The sequence below is a fragment of the Narcine bancroftii genome, chromosome 1, assembly GCF_036971445.1.
Source record: "Narcine bancroftii isolate sNarBan1 chromosome 1, sNarBan1.hap1, whole genome shotgun sequence".
In the NCBI taxonomy this organism is placed as follows: domain Eukaryota; kingdom Metazoa; phylum Chordata; class Chondrichthyes; order Torpediniformes; family Narcinidae; genus Narcine; species Narcine bancroftii.
This window is the reverse complement of record NC_091469.1, coordinates 239,774,098-239,793,916: the sequence shown is the minus strand read 5'-3', so window position 1 is coordinate 239,793,916 and position 19,819 is coordinate 239,774,098. Positions and strand designations below refer to the sequence as shown.

Genomic DNA, 19,819 nt, shown 5'->3' with positions numbered 1-19,819 from the left:
GAGTTGAAAATCCAGTAAGACACTACATGCAGATTCATTTCAGATGGGTTTTGTCTTTTTAGCTTTAGCACATATAGTCCCAAAAGTTGTACAGCGATGCATAAGGAATAATGTTTTTCAACATCCAGAAGTTGGTGCAGAATTCCATTTAAAGATAAAGTCAAACAAAATGTTCCAAACTTTATCAACGATTCTTAAAACTAAATTAGAACCATGCCCTTTAATTGTTTTATTTGGCTTTTCTTTAGAAGAGGATATCTCTCTGTCCTCAACCAAGAAGAGAATCTTAGCTTTTGCTTCGTTGATGCAGACGAGCAATTTTGATGAAGTGGAAAGACATTGTTTCACCCACTCACTCATCACAATGGTCACATGACATCATGTCTTATTTAAGTTCAGAAAAAAAATTAGATCTAATATTAAAGTTGCAAAATCTGAATTTAATAAGAAGTAAGGGTCGTTCGTGGATTATTATCAGAATTTGAGGATTTAAGTGGTGTAGATGCTCTAGGGATTCCCTGGCTAGTGCCTGGGGGCCATTATTTGATACATATTTACAATGTATAAAGATAACCTTGTTTAGAAGGAGGGGGTAATTTAGTAGGGAGAATTTTTTTTTTTGCTTTTTATTATTAAGTCAAACCAGTAAAGTGGGGGATGAACTATAGATTATAGTGTGGCAGTACACCATTAGGCAAGCGAACCGGCCCCGCTTGTCATGCACGCGGCGGGGCAGTCAGCCAAAATGGTGCTGTCGGGGGTTTCCACCCGACCTTGGCACTGGACTCAGAAGCCCATGCTTGGTGACCCACATGACGCCCCAGTGATGTCGGGGCTCCCCAGCACGGTTCTCAGCCAGGTCCAGGCTTGGAGTATAAGACCAGCCAGGCAGCCTGCAATAAATCAGTTTTTGCTCACTGAACTCAACCCGTCTGGTTGTGCGATCCTTCAGTTTGCAGTGTAGCCGCCACTACAATTGGTGACCCCAACAGGTTCAAACATCTTTGAACCCGACATGAACGACCCTTCGATCAACGCTATAGCCATCAAGCTTTCTGACTTCTGGGTTCAGGAGCTGGAGACCTGGTTCAGCCATGCAGAGGCTCAGTTTCACCTCTGCCAGATTTCATCGGATTCGACCAAGTTTTACCATGTGGTCGCCACCCTGGACCAGGCAACCGCCAAACAAGTGCTGCACCTCGTTCAGCACCCACCCGTGGAAGATAAGTACAGGACCATCAAGGGAGTGCTCACCGGCTCCCTCAGCCTCTCCAGGCGCCAGCATGATGCTCGGATGCTGCGCCTTGACGCCTTGGGGGACAGAACTGCAATCGAGTTGATGAACGAGATGCTTGTGCTCATGGGCAATCACACCAACTGCCCACTCTTCGAGCGCATCTTCCTCAACCATCTGACTGAAGACATCCAGCCGTTACTGTCGCAGGTGTGCTTCATTGACCCTAGGAAGGTCACTCAAAAGGCTCAGGAGCTATGGCTCGAACGATTCCCAGAGGGCTCAGCAGTCCAGCAGGTTAAGAGTCACGGCATAACCATGCCAAGCCTTCCTCTAGCACTGCGGTGGAACACCCAGCCCCTGCAGGGGCCTCAAAGAACATAGCCAGAAGCAAGCCATCCACTTCAGGCCTCTGTTTCTTCCACCAGTGCTGGGGAGCCAAGGCTCAGAAGTGTTGTCAGCCCTGCTCGTTCCAAGGAAACGAGCTGGCCGGCTGCTGTTAATGGCTGCAGTGGCTGGCCAAGAATACAGCCTTCTCTACCTGCGGGATTCAGTCAGCGGCCGACACTTCCTCATTGACACCGGGGCCCAGATCAGCGTCATCCCGGCCACAGCCATCGAGTCCCGGAACCAGCCTCGAGAACCTCCCTTTCCCAGCCAATTTGACGGAGATCCGAACATATGGAGATAAAACCATCCACTTCCAGATCAGCCAGCAGAAGTTCTCGTGAAGGCTCACCGTTTCGTCACTCCCAACCGCCATCCTGGGTGTTGACTTCCTCCTCGCCCACAGTATGTCTCGGGGTGCACTCGACTTCTGGGTTCAGGAGCCAGAGACCTGGTTCAGCCATGCAGAGGCTCAGTTTCACCTCTTCCAGATTTCATCGGACTCGACCAAGTTTTACCATGTGGACACCGCCCTGGACATTTGAGGTAGGCAACTGGTAGATACCCGTACCTTCCAATCCGTTCGCCTCAATGCCTTCAGTACAAAGCAGCCGCAGATGGCCACGGTCAGCAAGCCCAAGGACGAGTTTCAGCGAATTCTGGATGAGTTCCCATCCCTCCTCAAGCCACAGTTTCCGCCGCCTCACCACACCATGGGGTGTTTCATCACATCCCCACCCAAGGCCCACTGGTCCATGCCAAGGCACATCGGATCCTGCCGGATAAGCTCCAGCTAGCGATGGAAGAGTTCTCGCATCTGCAGGAGCTGGGGATCATTCGACACTTTGACAGTCCTTGGGCCTCACCACTCCACCTGGTCCTGAAAGCCTCCAGCGGCTGGCACCCCTGCGGAGAATATTGACGTCTTAACGACGCGATAGTACCTAATAGTACCGATCCCTCACATCCAGGACTTTACGGCCAACCTGAATGGTGCAATGGTATTCTCCAAGGTTGACCTGGTGTGCGGGTATCACCAAATCCCAGTGCACCCCGAATACATACCCAAAATGGCCATCATCACCCACTTTGTCTTATTCGAGTTCCTATGCATGCCATTCGGGCTCAAGAACGCTGCCCATACCTTCCAGCGCCTTATGGACACAGTGGGCAGGGATTTGAATTTCATATTCATTTACTTAGATGACATCCTTGTCGCCAGCGTAGACTGGGCACAAAACAAATCTCACCTGACTGGCCGAATTCAGCCTAATGAACAATCCGGCCAAATGCCAGTTTGGGAAAGAGTCCATGCAGTTCCTGGGCCATACCATCACGGCCGAAGGAGCTACACCTGCCGCTACGAAGGTCGCTGCAGTTAGGGAGTTCTCACGCCTGGACAACCTCAAGGGGCTAAAGGAGTTTGCGGGTATGGTCAATTTCTATAACCGTTTCATTCCAGGCACTGCGTGCATCATGCAGCCGCTCTTCGCCAAAGACAAGACGCTCGCCTGGACTCCAGATGCCAGAAGGGCATTTGAAGCCATGAAAGATGCCCTCACGAAGGCTACCCTGCTCATTCACCCACACATGGCGCTCTCCGTCGATGCCTCTGCCACAGCCGTCGGCGCCATCCTGGAGCAGCAGGTGAGTGGACAGTGGAAACCACTGGCAGTCTTTAGCCGACTTCTTCACCTGCCAGAGCTCAAGTATAGTGCTTTCGATCGTAAAATGTGGAGGCCTTTCACCATTTTTACCAACCACAAACCCCTCACTCAGGCGCTCGCTATAGCAAGAGATCCCTGGTCAGCCCGCCAACAGCGTCACCTCTCCTTCGTGTCAGAGTTCACTACCCACATACAGCACAAGACAGGGAAAGGCAACGTGGTCGCCGACGCACTCTCATGACCGACCATTTGGGCGCTGACACCCGCCCTCGACTTTGACCAGCTCACCCGGGACCAGAAGTCCAATGAGGAGACGTGGGCCTTCAGGATTGCCATCATGGGCCTGCGGTTCCAGGACCTCCTGACTCCTCATGGTGAGGGCTCCATTCTGTGCGATGTCTCCATGAGCACCGCGTGACCAGTGGCTCCCCAGCAGTGGTGCAGACAAGTCTTCCACCATATCCATGACCTTTCCTACCCTTCCGTATGGTGGCAGAATGTTTCGACTGGCACGGGCTTTGGAAGCAGATTGCAGACTGGGGCAGAACCTGCACCCATTGCCAGCTTTCCAAGGTAAACAGGCACACCAGAGTGCCCGTACAAGATTTTGAGCACATCAGGAATGTTTCAGCCACATACATGTGGACATCGTCGGACCCTTACCCATTTCCCGAGGTAACCATTACCTTTTCACAGTGGTAGACTGCACCACTCATTGGCCCGAAGCGATCCCGATGCCAAATGCCTCCATGGACTCCTGCACCTGAGCGCTTTTGAACAGTTGGGTTGCCCAGTTTGGCATCCCAAACCACCTCACTAGTGATCGGGGTGCCCAGTTCACCTCTAAGCTCTGGGCACAGCTCACCAACAGGCTGGGGATCGAGCTACATCACACCATGGCCTATCACCCACAAGCCAATGGGCTAGTCGAGCGATTGCACCGCCACCTTAAGTTGGCATTTATGGCCCGCCTCACCGGCCCCAACAGGGTGGACGAGCTGCCTTGGGTGCTCCTGGGCATCCGCTTTACACCCAAAGAAGACCTACAGGTGTCATCAGCCGAACTGGTCTACAGTGCACCACTAGCCCTACCTGGTGAGTTCATAAATGCACCTCACAACCCCCAGCAGTCACCGCACGGTCTACTTCCCCACCTCCAGGCCCATTTGGACTCCTTCACACCCCCACCACTGCCCAGATAAGGCACACGGGGCTCTTACATCCCCAGCGAGCTGTACTCCGCAGAGTACGTTTTTATCAGGCAGGGCCCGTCACAGCACTTCTACAAAGACCATATGAAGGGCCGTACAAAGTCATCCAGCATTCAGGATGCACTTTAATACTGGACATCAGTGGTAAGAGAGAACTGTTTATGGTGGACAGGTTAAAGCCAGCCCACCTCGACCCCATCGAGCCAGTAGTTGTGGCCCAACCCAAGAAGCGAGGCCGCCCGGCAAAAAAGGACATTGGCGCCGGTTCTGGGGGGAGGGGCTGTGTGGCGGTATGCCATTAGGCAGGCGAACCGGCCCCGCTTGTCATGCACGTGGCAGGGCAGGCCATAATGGTGACGTCGAGGGTTTCCTCCCAACCTCGGCACCGGGCTCAGAAGCCTGTGCTTGGCGACCTGGTGATGTCGGGGCCCCCCAGCGTGGTTCTCAGCCAGGTCCAGGGTGGGAGTATAAGACCAGCCAGCCAGCCTGCAATAAATCAGTTTTGCTCATTGAACTGTGTGATCCTTCAGTTAGTAGTGTAGCCGCCACTACAATAGATCATATTGCAGATACTTCTTTGATGAGATCACAGATGATCACATCAGAGAGGTATAAAATATCAATATAAAGGAATTTTTCATATTAGCTATCATTTTCATATTCAGTATTATTATTGGATGTCATAAGAGTTATGATTTAATTGTTTAGTTATAATTAGAGAATTTGATGTCTTGAATGAGATGTTATGTAATAATTATGGTTGCTTCTAATTTTTAATAGATATGTGACATATATGATATGATTTGATTTATGATATGATTAGTTTACCTTGTGTAAAGGGTTTTTGTTAAACTCAATAAAAATATTTTAAAAAGAAAATGTTAGAAATGAGAATTAGTTTCCTGGAGTAAATCCTATCATAAGTAGAGTTCACAGCGCCGTTGCTTTTAATATTGCTCTCTGCTCTTCCCAGGTTTCTCTTCTTTCCCTGTTCACCCTCAATTATTCTCACTCATGTCAAATTTTTTTCAATTTAAATCCTTAATAAAATATATCAAAGCATTCTGGAGATTTTCATTTTTATGGTACATTGGGCTATCATAAAGCATGACATTTCAAGCAGTAATAACCAACATCCTCTCTCAATTAGCACCACTGACAACTGAACATCATTGTCTTTTCCTGGTCCTTTCCAGACATAAATTGATTGCTGCCTTACATGTAAAACAACAGTGACTGCACTTCAAAAGATATTTGTTAGCTGAGGATCACTTTGATAGCTTTAATAAGAACATGTGGCGACGCACATCCTCATGGCGAACCGGCCCCACTTGTATCGCCACGTGGCGGGGCAGCCATGGGGAAATGGCGTCGTCAGAGGTTTCTCTCTGACTCCAACATCCCTTCCAGCGCCCACCCTGGGCAGCGATTATGATGTCAAAATGCACCAGGTGACTGAGCTCCTGCTGCCCTTAAAGGGGGTGCACTGAATTTGAATAAAAACTATCATTAACGACCCTCAACGTGGTGGCTGTGTTTCTTCCACTGCTCACGCCGCCACAGTGGTGACCCCCCAAAGAGCCCAGATGAATTTCTGGACACTTGAACACCATGGATTCAGCAGAGCTTAACGCTGTCTCCATTGAGCTTCCCTCCCTTTTGGACCCACTGACTTGAGAACGTGTGGTTCGGGCAGGTGGAAGCACAGTTTCAACTCTGCAACATTTCCGCAGACGCCATGGTGTTTTACCACATCGTGAGCGCTCTGGACCAAGATACGGCAGCGAGGGTGCACGACATCATCCACCACCCCTGGCTGTGGGCAAGTACACTGCCCTTAAAAATCTGCTGCTGTGAACTTTTGAGTTCACCCCCCAGCAATGGGCTTCCAGGCTCCTTCATCTAGATGGGCTTGGGGACCGTAGTCCGTCGGTGCTGATGGACGAAATGCTGGCCCTGGCAGAAGACCACAAGCCTTGTTTTCTCTTCCACCAGATATTCCTGGAACAGATGCCAGAGACCATCCAGCTGCTCCTCACAGATGAAGACTTCTCGAACCCGAGGAGAGCAGCAGCCCATGCGGATGCCCTCTGGCACACAAAGAGGGAGAACAAGGCAGCCCTCAACCAGGTGGCATGACCAGGAGCCAGCCAATTGGAAACCGCTCCCAAGACCAAGCCAGAGAAGGGCCAGTTGACCTGGTGTTTCTACCACCAGCACTGGGGAGCACAAGCCCATAAGTTTCAGGGAAACTACCAGGCCAGCTGCCATTGATGGCTGCGATGGCTGGCCACACAAACATCCTCCTTCATGTGATGGACAGATCTACCAGCCACTGATTCCTGGTGGACACAGGGGCTGAGCTCAGCGTCCATCCCCCACAGCATTTGAGACTTGCACCCGATCTCAAGGTCCAACCCTGTGGGCAGCCAACGGCTCTACCATCAGCAATTATGGCACCCACAGGGCACAGGTCCAGATCAGGAAGGAGAAATTCCACTGGAAGTACGTCCTAGCCTCCATGGGCACCGCGTTGTTAGGGGCCGACTTCCTCAGAGCTCACGAACTACTGGTTGACCTGAAGGGCAAAAGACTGGTCAACGCCCGAACGTTACACTCCACCTGACTGGACACAGCAGAAGCCCGGAGGTCTGAGTTTGATGAGAACCTCCACAAATTCGCTGCCATCTTAGAGCCATGGTTCAACGCTGCCCTGCCCCAGCATGGGGTCTTCTACCACATCACCAAACAAGGCTTCCCACTGCACACTAGACCCAGACGGCTGCCACCTGAGATGCTCCAGCAGGCAAAGGAGGAGTTCTCCAGGCTCCAGGAACTGGGAATCGTCCAGCACTTGGACAGCGCCTGGGCATCACCGCTCCATATGGTCCCAAATGCGTCCATGGGCTGGAGACCATGTGGGAACTACTGTCGGTTGAACGATGCAACCACCCCCAACAGGTACCTGGTGCCCCACATACAGGACTTCTCCGCCAACCTCCACGGCACACAGATCTTCTCCAAGGTGGACCTCATGCAGGGATACCATTAGATTCCCATGCATTCAGACGACATAGGTAAGAGAGCCATTATCATCCCTTTCGGCCTCTTCAGTTCCTGCATATGGCCTTCGGTCTAAAGAACGTGGTCCAAATGTTCCAGCACCTCATGGACGCAGTTGGAAAAGACCTGGACTTTGTGTTCATTTACCTGGATGATATTCTCATTACCTGTCGCAACCGCGATGAACACAAAGCCCACCTCCACACAGTCTTTGCCCGGCTGGCGGACTTTGGCCTTATGGTCAACACGGCCAAATGCCAGTTCGGCAAGGAGTCCCTCCAGTTCCTGGGGCTCACCATTTCAGCGGCTGGGGCCACGCCGGCGCCAGAGAAGGTAGTGGCTGTTCAACAATTACCCAAACCTTCCACCCTGAAAGGCCTCCAAGAGTTCGCGGGGATGGCGAACTTTTACCATCATTTCATCCCTGGAGCCACGTACACCATGCGCCCATTGTTCACGCTCATGGCCACCAAAGAAAAGACTTTATCATGGTCAGAGGAGGCAGACAGGGCTTTCATTGTGACAAAGGAGTTTCTAGCCAGCGCCACGCTGCTGGTGCACCCACGGCCAGAGGCACACACAGTGCTCTCCAGGACGCCTCAGCTACGGCAGTGGGAGGGGTTCTGGAACAGTGGCTCCATGGACAATAGCGCCTACTGGCCTTTTTCGGTAAGCAGCTGAGCCCACTGGAGCTCAAGTACAGCACCTTCGACTTGGAGCTCCTGGCGCTGTATTTGGCCATCTGCCACTTCCGCTACTTCCTCGAGGGCAAGCCATTCACAGCCTTCACTGATCACAAGCTCCTCACTCAAGCACTGGCAATGGCCAAGGATCCGTGGTCCGCCAGACAGCAGCGCCACCACTCGTATGTGACTGAGTTCATAACCGACATCCGTCACAGGGCCGGGAAGGACAATGTAGTGGCGGATGCGCTCTCCCATCCAGCCATCAACACTCTTGTACCCAGCCTGGATTACGAGTAACTGGCTCAGGCACAGAGGAACGATGCGGAGACGCAGGCCATGCGGACAGCCATCTCGGGCCTCAAACTCAAGGATGTCCAGGTGCCCAGCAGCCCGGACACATTGGTCTGCGATGTCTCAACAGGCATGCCGCACCCGGTGGTCCCACTGCACTGGAGAGCGAAGGTCTTCAGTCTGATCCACAACCTCACTCACCCAGCAGTAAAGACAACCATGCAGATGGTTGCGGAGTGGTTTGTGTGGCATGGGCTGAAGAAGGAGGTGGCAGAACTGGCCAGGAACTTTACCAGGTGCCAGACCTCCAAGGTCCAGTGACACATGCAAGTCTCCATCCAGAACTTTGACCCGGCGGTTCACAGACTCCAACACATCCACGTTAATGTCGTCGGGCCCCTGCCAGTGTCCAAGGAAGCTCGTTACCTCCTCACTGTGGTGGATCGGGCCACAAGGTGGCCGGAGGCCATCCCGATTAAGGAGACCTCCGTGGAAACGTGCGCCAGGACTCTGCTCAGCCAATGGATCGCCTGTTTCGGAGTCCTGGCACACATCACGAGTGACAGTGGGGCGCAGTTCAAGTCTGTGCTGTGGACTCAGATGGCGAAGCTCCTTGGGGGGGGGGGGGTGGGGGGTCAAGCTCCACCACACCACAGCATACCATCCACAGTCCAATGGGTTGGTGGAGAGGTACCACAGGCACCTGAAGGCATCACTTATGGCCATGCTGTCTGGACCAGACTGGGTGATGAACAACCCTGGGTCCTCCTTGGGATTAGGATGGCACTCAAGGAGGACCTGCAGGTTTCAGCAGTGGAGATGTTCTCTGGCGCACCGCTTTCCCTGCCGGGTGAGTTTTTCAGCCCAGACCCTGACACCACGGCCACTGACAAAAGCCTGCAGGCGGACCTACTCAGGCAACTGGCCTCCCTACCTCCTCCCTACCCCCGGCACGCCATGGCACCCAGCTGTTTCATCTCCCCAAAGAGCTTGACTCGGCCCAGTTCGTTTTTGTGCAGAGGGAAACACAAGGTGACGTACAGCGACTGTACGAGGGGCCATACAAAGTCTTCCGGTGGATCCTTCAACCTGGTCGTTGGTGGGGGGGGGGGGGAGAGAGAGGAACTTTTTATGGTGGACCGCCTGAAGGCGGCCCATCTGGACATCACAGCCGGTGCAGGCGGCCGCGCCCAAGTGCCAGGGCCAGTTGCCAAAGCGACAGGATGCGTAGCCGGTTCTGGGGGGGTGTGGGTTGTGTGGCAGCGCACATCCTCATGGCGAACCGACCCCGCTTGTATCGCCATGTGGCGGGGCAGACATGGGGCAATGGCATCGTCAGAAGTTTCTCCCTGAATCCAGTATCCCTTCCAGCGCACTCACTGGGCAGCGATTATGACGTCACAAGGCATCAGGTGACTGAGCTCATGCTGCCCTTAAAGGGGCGTGCTGAATTTGAATAAAAGGTCATTAATGACCCTCAACGTGGTGGCTGTGTTTCTTCCACTGCTCACATCGCCACAAACGGTTATTTTTAGGAACGATGTTTTTTCAGTCATATATCCCCGCATCACGTTAATCCACAAATCAAAAAATGTGTTTAAAAATGTGATAATTCCCAAATCATTCAATAGCTTTGAGAAATATCACATGACCAGGAATCTGACTGTCACCTAATAAATTTTTCATTACTTTGAATTTCAGGATTTTGCTAAAATGTTAGTATTTCATATTCCAGAATGCTTTTCAGAAAAATGTAGATTTTTCATTCTGTTCTGCTCTCAGATATATCCCTCATTAACAGCATGTACATTTGGATAAATAGTGATTTAGAAATTATTACCAAAGGAGGGGTGCATGTAAATCAAAACTGAAGAGGCAAGCGATCTAACCAGATTCTGCTGCAAGGTAAGATGATGGAAAATTTTGCAAGACCTTGTTCCTGTTCAACAAAATCATTTCAAAGTACTGTCCCACTGTAAATTTCTGAACACTTCAAAGCTTTCTGGAAACGTTTATTATGGATTCCTCGGCCAATTGTATTCCAGTCTCCTCAACATCAATTTTCAACCATACCGTCCTGCTATTGCTGACATCACAGAGTTCATTCCCTGCATTTGTAGCTCATTACTGCTTGCAGAAAATCACACTTTGCAATCTTTAAGCCAACCAGAGCCTTTGGATGCAGATCATCAGGCTCTTGAAACGAGCACTTCAGTGACAGGTGTCCTGCTCTACCGTTCACAAAATATGGGCTTCTTGGAAGCGAGCTGCATTTTAATTAACTGAACAAAGTTGGAACTGAAATTTACTGAAAAACTATGCTCAGTCTCCATCCATTTTTTGATTTGCTCTCAATCATTCTAAAGTTGATAAATAGATAAATGTTTTCAATTTAGCAATTATTCACTCTTTAGTTTTTAAAACAGTAATTTCTATATGTTTACAGAATGTTATAAAGATGGCAGAATAGGAAGAGCTCTTGCGAGACTGAATTAATCATTAACTTTGAGACCAACAAACATTTTTACATCTCACTATTTATAAAAAATTATACAGGTGGTCCTCAACTTACGGCAAACTCAAGTTACGACCACCCACACATACAAGTGACTTTTAAAAAAAAACTGTACATATGCTGAGATTCTTCATTAAAGGTTCCCTTGTTTAATTTTTTTTGGAAAAATTGGTTTAATACCTCTAAGATATGTGAATCCAACTTATGACCAATCTGAGTGATGACCAATCCTTTGGTCTAAATTACCTGTACATCAAAATTTATACAATGGTCACTGAACTGAAAGATTCCATTGTCAATTTTTTTCTTGTAAAAAGTAAATGCTGGGTAATGTTTGACATTTTATGATCAGTAGAAAATATCTACTGATCCTTGAATGTCCACAGAATTAGAAAGAAAATAATCAGCCAGTTTTCCCAATACCCTGTCAATCATGGTAATAAATTTATAGTTTAGATAGAGCCATTGTATGCTAGCCATTGAACCTGCAAAATGAAAATATTACATGGCAAGAATCTGAGATTGTCAGTGCCCAGTTTTTGCATGTTTTACAAAGTGGCATCCACTACACATACACTTTGGATTCCACATTGCTGAGCTGTGTGCCCTCAAACAACACTTATTAAATCCCAGAACTGAAAGTTTAGACATGAATGGTCTAACTGATATAGCTGAACATGTATTCACAGTGGAAAGGACCCTCCATCAATTTTGATGACCCATGAGATCTTTCTGAATTAAATGTAGACATGAAATCATGCCATACTACACATTAATTCATGTAACTGTACATTCAATGCCTGACTTCCATGTCCTTATCTTTTCTGGGTTTAGAAAGTCTACTGCCCTCATTAGAGTTCACTAGAATAGGATATGTGGTGTGTTAATGACCCATTGGCACAAATGGAGAGGAGAGCATTTTGAAGAGAGGACAAATTGCTTTACTGGCTTTGTGCCCTCTGTGGTGGTACACCACCAGCCCACTGCAGGAGGCAATCTCTGTATCTGCAAGAGTGTGAGGGGACAGGAGAACACCTAACTGGCTGCCAATCAGTCAGCCAGAATGGATCAAGCCCCACCCGGTCGGCTGTCATTCACCCTCTGGGCTATAAGCCTGTGCCAGTCTCCCAAGGCCTCACACTGAGTTGCTGCAGCCACAACCAGCCTGGCTCTGTGGAGGTTTTTGTGGATTAAAGCCTGTTGTTCAGTCTTTACCTTGTGTGTGTCTGATTGTGTCTAATAGTACACCACAATTTAATCCACAAAATTTTCCCACAGCTGCCATGGAAAAATTCTTGTTCGCAGGAAGCCTCCAGGTCGACCCACGCCACCCGGAAGCCCAGACACGCTTTGAGATCTGGCAACACGCAGTCAAGGCAATCATCGAGGCACATGAGGGCGACATCCTGGACTCCCTAAGGTTGAAGGTTCACCCCACCACTTGCTCGATCGCCCTCGCCACCAAGGATAGGACTGTTGGTACCCTTGGACACTGCTTGGTCAATATAACGGTGGGAGGGGAGACTTACACAGGATTCAGGCTCCTGGTCATGCCCAAACTCTGTGCACCACTCCTCCTGGGCCTGGAAATCCAGTGCCACCTGCAGAGTGTCACCCTTGCCTTCAGGGGGCCCCAACCTCCACTCACATTGCACAGCACACCAACCTACCAGGCCCGGCCAACCTGCGGCCTCTCCACACTGCAAATCACCCCACCAGCGCTCTTCCCACATCTTGCGCTAGGCTGCAAGCTGATCGCCACCATAAGTAGGCGCTATTGAGCTGCAGACAAGGACTTCATCAAGGCGGAAGTACGATGACTCCTGGCGGAAGGCGTTATAGAGCTCAGTAACAGCCCTTGGAGAGCCCAAGTCCTGGTGGTCAAAGGGGGAAGTAAGCCAAGGATGGTTGTGAATTACAACCAGACCATTAATTGGTACACCCAGCTGGATGCCTACCCCCTGCTAAGGATCACCAACATGGTCAATGAGATTGCCACTACCAGGTTTTTTCCACGATTGACCTGAAGTTGGTGTATCACCAAATCCCTATCCACCTGAAGGACAAGCCCTACACCACCTTTGAGGCGGTCGGGCGCCTGTACCAGTTCCACCGGGTTCCTTTTTGGGTTACAAACGAGGTCTCCATCTTCCAGCAAGAGATGGATCTTATAGTAGACCAGCATAAGCTAAAGGCCGTTGAATTCTGGCAGGACACCCTGCCCGAGGCGCTCAATGCCATTTGGTTACTGCTGTGCACGGCTACCAATGAGACCCCTCACGAACATTGTTCTCATTCCCCAGGCGGTCGGCGACTGAAATGTCTCTCCCAGCATGGCTCATGTCCCCAGGACCTGTGCTTCTGCGTAAACATATACGGACACACAAAGCCGAAGCCCTGGTGGAGCAGGTTTTCCTCCTTCATGCAAACCATAACTACACTTACGTTAGGTTTGGCAGTGGCAGGGAGGACACCATCTCAAACAGGGACCTGGCACCAGCAGGAGCACCCACCACACCACACCTCCCTCTGATCCAAGGCAACGCTGACCGGGCATACACCCCCATCTCCAGGCAGCTATGGGGCATCCAGGGCCTCCGTGACCACCAGGGGCCCACTTCAGCCTTAGGAGACGAACCCGTCCCCCTACCCATCCACTATAACCTGCATACGTCGACCCCTGGCCCCCCTGGCCACCCCTCCGCGCGACACCACGCCAGCCACACAGACCCCTGCTGCCAGCCCCCCCACTTCCCCTCTGACCAGTGACCAGGAGCCAGTCCTACAACAGTCACAGAGACCCCGCCAGACGCCGAATCGTCCCAACCTGTAAATATTGTGTGTACATAGTTGATGTGATTCCTTGTTACTGCCCCCCCCACTCCAGGACAATTTTAAAGAAGGGGGTGAATGTGGTGGTGCACCACTGGCCAACTGCAGGGGGCAACCTCTGTACCTGCAGGAGTGTGAGGGGACAGGACAACACCTGGCTGGCTGCCAATCAGTCGGCCTGAATGGATCAAGCCCCACCCGGTCGGCCTATAAGCCTGTGCCATTCTCCCGAGGCCTCACACTGAGTTGCTGCAGCCACAGCCAGCCAGGCTCTGTGGAAGTCTTTGTGGATTAAAGCCTGTTGTTCAGTCTTTACCTTGTGTGTGTCTGATTCTGTCTAACAGCGCACCACACCCCTACTAAGGGAATGGCAACAAACTGTTTGAATGCAGCGGTTTGACCTTCCTTTGCTGCACACAAGTAGAATGTTGCTCTTGTCTTCAATCAAAGTTGCATCATCCAACAGGCAATGGGTATTATTGGGGCTGCGATGAAGCTGACAGGCTTCTGGCACTTGAAAGGATATATCTTAGTGTGGTGCGCTGTCGGTCAGAAGCAAACACACAAGACCAAAAGGCTGTACAAAAGGCTTTATTCGACATAAAACTCCACAGAGCCAGCTGTGAGAGTTTGCTGCTGTTTGCTGTGAACTCTGAGAATGTGACCTTGAAGGGCCGGCGCACGCTTATATCCAGGAGGGTGATTGACACCCGACCGGGTGGGGCTTGGTCCATTCAGGTCGGCTGATTGACAGCCAGCCAGGTGTTGTCTTGTCCCCATGCTGTTCTGCAGGCACAAAGGTTGGCCCCTGCAGTAGGCCAGTGGTGGGCCACCACACTCACCCCTTTCTTTAAGATTGACCCGGGGTGGGGGGGGGCGGGCGGGGGAAGTTGCAGGACTAGCTCCTGGTCACTGGTTGATGAGAGTGTGGGAGGGCTGGGAGCAGGGTTCGGAGTGGATAGCGTGGTGCAGCGCGGAGAGGTGGCCGGGTTCGAGTCGTGTGCATCGCATTGGATTGGCAAGGGGACAGGTTCATCCTCCATGGTTGTAGCAAGTCCTTGGTGCCCAAGGAGGTCTTGAGTGCCCCATAGCTGTTCGGGGTTGGGGGTGTGTGTCAGGCTGGCAGGGTTCTGGGCTGGAGGATGCTGTGTTGTGGTGGGTGCTCCTGCCAGTGCCAGGTCCCTGAATGAGACGGTGTCCTCCCTGCCGCTGCTGAACCTAACGTAGGCATAGTTGTGATTCGCGTGTAGGAGGAATACCTGCTCGACCAGGGGTTCGGCATTATGCGCCCAAACATGTCTATGCAAGAGTACCGGTCCTGGGGACACGAGTCATGTCAGGAGGCTCATTCCTGTCGCCGATCTCCTGGGGAACAAAAACAGGTGTTCATGAGGGGTCACGTTGGTAGTCGTGCACAGAAGTGACCGAATAGCATGGAGCGCCTTCGGAAGAGTGTCCTGCCAGTACTCTATGGACCACCCTTTTGACTTAAGAGCCAGAAGAACTGCCTTCCAGATCACCCTGTTCTCGCATTCAACTTGCCCATTACCTCTTGGCTTGTAACTAGTTGTGTGACTAGTCGCGATGCCCCTTGCTGTCAGATACTGGCATAGTTCCTCACTCATGGAACTAGAACCCCAGTCACTGTGGATGAACGCAGGGTAGCCAAATATGGTGAAGATCTGTGTCAGTGCCCTGATGACAGTGGCCATGGAGGTGTCTGGGCAAGGGATGGCAAAAGGGAAGTAGACCAGAAGTGACGCTGTTGTAGTCTTCGGCGGGCAGCACTGACAAGGGCGAGGGCTGGGCTGGGCGCATGGCACACATGTGCCAATTGTTGCCAGCGAGGCCGGAAGTTGGGTTGCCGGGGCTGGGGCTGAGGAGGCTAGAAGTGGCTGTGGGGGCAATGACACTGCCCGGCAATCGCACATGGTGGGGGCTGTGAGGGAGGGGGGAAAGATCTTTGAGGGCCGCTGAGCTGCCAGCTGGCTTTGAGAGGCATACCTTCACAAAGTGGCCTTTCTTGCTGCACCTCAAGCAGTACTGGGATTTGACCGGACTGTTTTGATATGATCGGCGATCGGACCTACACCGGGACCCACAGCAACAATTCTTCCCCAGCTTGGCCACAACAGCCAATTGTGCTGACCATGAGGAGGCCTGAGGGAGCCTGGAATCGAAGGCTTCGATGAGTAGGGTGGCTGCTTCCAGGGTTCAAACTACCTCCACTGTTTTAGTCAGTGAGTAGATATTTTCTTCCAGCAGCTTCTGTCTGGTGGCCCTCGCGTGTAGCCCTCGGACATAGGCGTCCCTGATCAGTCTCTCGACCTCCTTTCACTTACCCTGGGTTCTGCCAGACAAGGTCGGGCCAACTCACGCAGAGCTCCCAGGTAAGGCTCAGCCGCCTCCCCGGATTGTTGGGCTTGGATACTCAGGAGGTACCTTGCAAAGTCCATGTTTGTGGAAGGTTTATATATGGCCTTGAGGATGGTCATCTCTTCCAAGTATCTGGTGCAGTTTTTGAGAATCTGAAAGGCTCTGGGACCCAGCTTGGATCAGAGTAGGACGAGTCTCTTCCGATCCAGGATGAAATTGGCATGAGCCTCGATGACCACTTTGACCATGTGTTGCCAGATCTCGAAGCGCATCTGTGCTTCCAGGTGGCATGGGTCAACCTCGAGGCTCCCAGCGCTCAGGAGCTTTTCCATAGCAGCTTGTAAAATTTTATGTCGAATAAATTGTGGTGCGCTGTTGGTCTGAAGCAAACACACAAAACCAAAAGACTGTACAACAGGCTTGATTCGACATAAAACTCCACAGAGCCAGCTGTGAGAGTGTGCTGTTGTTTGCTGTGAGCTCTGAGAGTGTGGCCTCGAAGGGCCGACTCGGGCTTATATCCCGGAGAGTGACTGACACCCGACCGGGTGGGGCTTGGTCCATTCAGGTCAGCTGATTGACAGCCGGCCAGGTGTTGTCTTGTCCCCATGCTGTTCTGCAGGTACAGAGGTTGCCCCCTGCAGTAGACCAGTGGTGGACCACCACATTCAGCTCTACGCAAAATCTTTGTTTTGGTACAGGTTCTTCCATTATGCTTAATATTATACAATGTCTAAGTCATTTCATTGTTTTTTTTTCAAAATTTATACCTAGTAACATTTTAAATATACAATATATTAAACATTTTCTCACAAACACAACAAACAAAAACAAAACTGTCCCTTCCCTTCCCCACTTCCCACTTCCCCTCACTTCCATACATATAGATCCATTCACTGTAAAAGCTTACATATATTTTAAGTATATAGAGTATAGTTGGGGAAACTACACTTTAAATCTATCTAATAGTTACTTTTTTTCTTTTTTTTTTCCTTTTTATTACTGTATCTGGGCCCCTATGTGGTCCAGGTCTGACTGCCAAACCTTTACAAAAGTGTCATATTTGTTCTTCAAGTTATGTGTGATTTTTTTTTTCCTTAGGTATACAGCTTTTCATTTCTGCAGTCGGACTTCCAAGTAATCGCGATACATTTTTTTGCTACCGCCTGTGTTATTTTTATAAATGAGTTTTCACATTTGGTCAATATGTCACTTATTTCCATGAAATTACCTGGTCACCTGTGAAGGCCAATGACCTCAGTTTCATGCATGACCACTTAGCCTGTAGAAAAGTTCTTATCTCAGTCCCGCATCTGAAACACACCTCTGAAATGTTGGCTTTTGATCTTTGTAACTTTTGTGGGGTAAGATATAATTGGCGTAAAAAATTCTACTGAACCAGTCCAAAGCTTGCATTTATAATTGGTGAGTCATTTCATTGTTGGTGTCATGTTGGATGTCCCATTGCAGTGCTCATTGGATTTCATGTCTTCAAAGCTCATGAGTAGCCTAGCCTTCTAATGTGTCATTTGTGCAGTCCCACCTCTAAATTTTCCTCCAATATGTGTAGAGTGGCAAAATATGAATAGATGGGAGTTTGAAAGTGTTACCTGCATTGTTGTTTTCTTGCTGTCCTCCATCACTGATCCAGGCTGTGGTTCTCAACTATCTGCAATTTTAAAAAAAACATTAACCATGTTTCACCAGCAATGTACAATTTGCTCGAGAAGTTTAGTGGGTCACCCAGCAGCAGTGCTAGAAAAAGAATAGTCAACAATTCAGGCCGGAACCCTCCATTAGGACCATGTTTCTCTCTCCACAGACACCGCCTACCCAGCTTGGTATCTTTAGCATTTGATGACTTTAAATTTCAATGTCCTGCCCAGCTACTTTAGAAAAAAATATGGCACCGGCAATTAACGGCGACTTTCTGTGGGCTACAGAAGCCCCTACATTTTCCTTTAAAAACTCGCCTTCTGATCTGCTTCCACTGCAATTGGAAATCTGCTTCCCAATGACCAGCTGCTGAACTGCATTGATAATCTACAAATCTCCCATGCAACAGATGAGTCAGGCCGGCTGGAAAGCAGAGCCCTTAAAGGGCAGTGACATCACTAAGGTGCCAGAAATGTGGTATGAGGACTGGGATCCGAACCAGACTGAAGAGCAGGGGATGGAGAGCACCCCTATTATCTATACTACTGCCATTAGAAAATAAAACTTATGACCTCAGGGCAAGGCTGCTTTATCAGAAGGCTTTTGCAAATGGGTTGCTCAGGACCTGCATATCCTACAGCAGGATATCCTGCAGTTCCCTGCAGCCCCTTACGCACTGGACCCTAAATTACCCAGTCGAACGACAACAGGCAATTTAAGGGCGCTTCCGCCCCTTCAAGCATTCACCATGTCGCCGGACACCCCGCAGGGAATCCCTTGTTCCCTGCGTTGGCCTCCAAAAGGCAAGTAGCTGGGGAAGATGCAGAATTGGAGTGGGGGGTGGTGCGGGACGGACCCTGTTAGGGCCAGGAAGAGCACGGAGTCAGAACACTGTCAGGGCCAGGGGAGAATGCTATTGGGGCCAGGGAAGGAACGTGGAGTTGGGGCTGGGGGGAGAACACTGTCAGGGTCGGGGGGGGGGTGGGTGGGGAGCAGAGTGATGTCAAGGGAACGGAATGGACTGGCGGAGAGTGGAGTGGGCTGTTAGAGAAGCAGAGTGGGCTGTCAGGGAATAGAGTGGACTGATAGGGGAGCAGAGTGGACCAGCAAGATGCAGAGTTGGGGCAGGAGCAATGGCCGTCCTTCTAACCCATAATTCCCCATGCTGCTGGAACCATTCTGGCAGTCCTGCGGCATGGGGGATTATGGGTAAGGAAGACGGCCATTGCATGGAAGCATTGATGGAATTTTCTACCCGAGCAGCCATTGATTGTTTACGAATTGACCAGCAGCAGCTACACAGTGTGTGTATGTGGGTCAACAATCCACCTCTGAGGTGGTTTGCCTACCCGTGCAGTTTTTTTTAAATTCTACCCACCAGTTGGCCTGTACACGGTTAGATAACCTGCCAAATTGGTAGGTTAAACTTGTGTTACAATCCAATTTGTAAACCCCTAGAGCAGGTGAGACAAATCTCAGTTGTTTGCTGCATTGAGACCTGGATGACAGAGAACCCACCAGACACTGCAATCTCACCATTCACAAACTGGACTGGAAGTCTAATTCCAGCAAAGAGAGAGGGGGTGGTGTTAACACCAGCTGGTGCCCGAACATTCAGGTCACGTCGACCTCCTGCTCCACCACCTTAGATAAATCGCAACAAAATTCAGATCTTTCTATCTATGCCAAGAGTTCTCATCAGTGATTCTCACCAGATTTTATATTCCTCCAAATGTCGATTATAAACAGGCACTTACAGAGCTGCAGGATGTGCTCAATAAACAAGATACAGCCCACCCTGACTTTAACCAGGCCTGTCTCAAAAAAAAACCCTGCCCAATTAATATCATCATGTAACCTTCTGTACCGGAGGTCCAAGCACACTTGATCACTGCTCCACG

At 50.4% G+C, this 19,819-nt stretch overlaps 1 protein-coding gene and 1 long non-coding RNA gene across 9 annotated transcripts in view; one reads left to right on the top strand and one right to left on the bottom strand.

The window, feature by feature from the left end:
* LOC138740630 (uncharacterized) overlaps positions 1-19,819 on the bottom strand; it is a 151,809-nt gene that overhangs the window by 66,877 nt on the left and 65,113 nt on the right. For 6 of the 7 annotated variants that reach the window (XR_011343091.1, XR_011343088.1, XR_011343086.1 and 3 more), the window contains exon 2: positions 17,873-17,931. The gene's annotated coding sequence lies outside the window, so the exon portion shown is untranslated. Of the gene's footprint in view, positions 1-15,175; positions 15,252-17,872; positions 17,932-19,819 lie in introns of those variants that run through there. The other variant, XR_011343089.1, reaches the window with a different exon arrangement.
* Positions 1-19,819, top strand: part of LOC138740646 (uncharacterized) — a 58,741-nt gene that overhangs the window by 19,462 nt on the left and 19,460 nt on the right. The window lies entirely within an intron of this gene.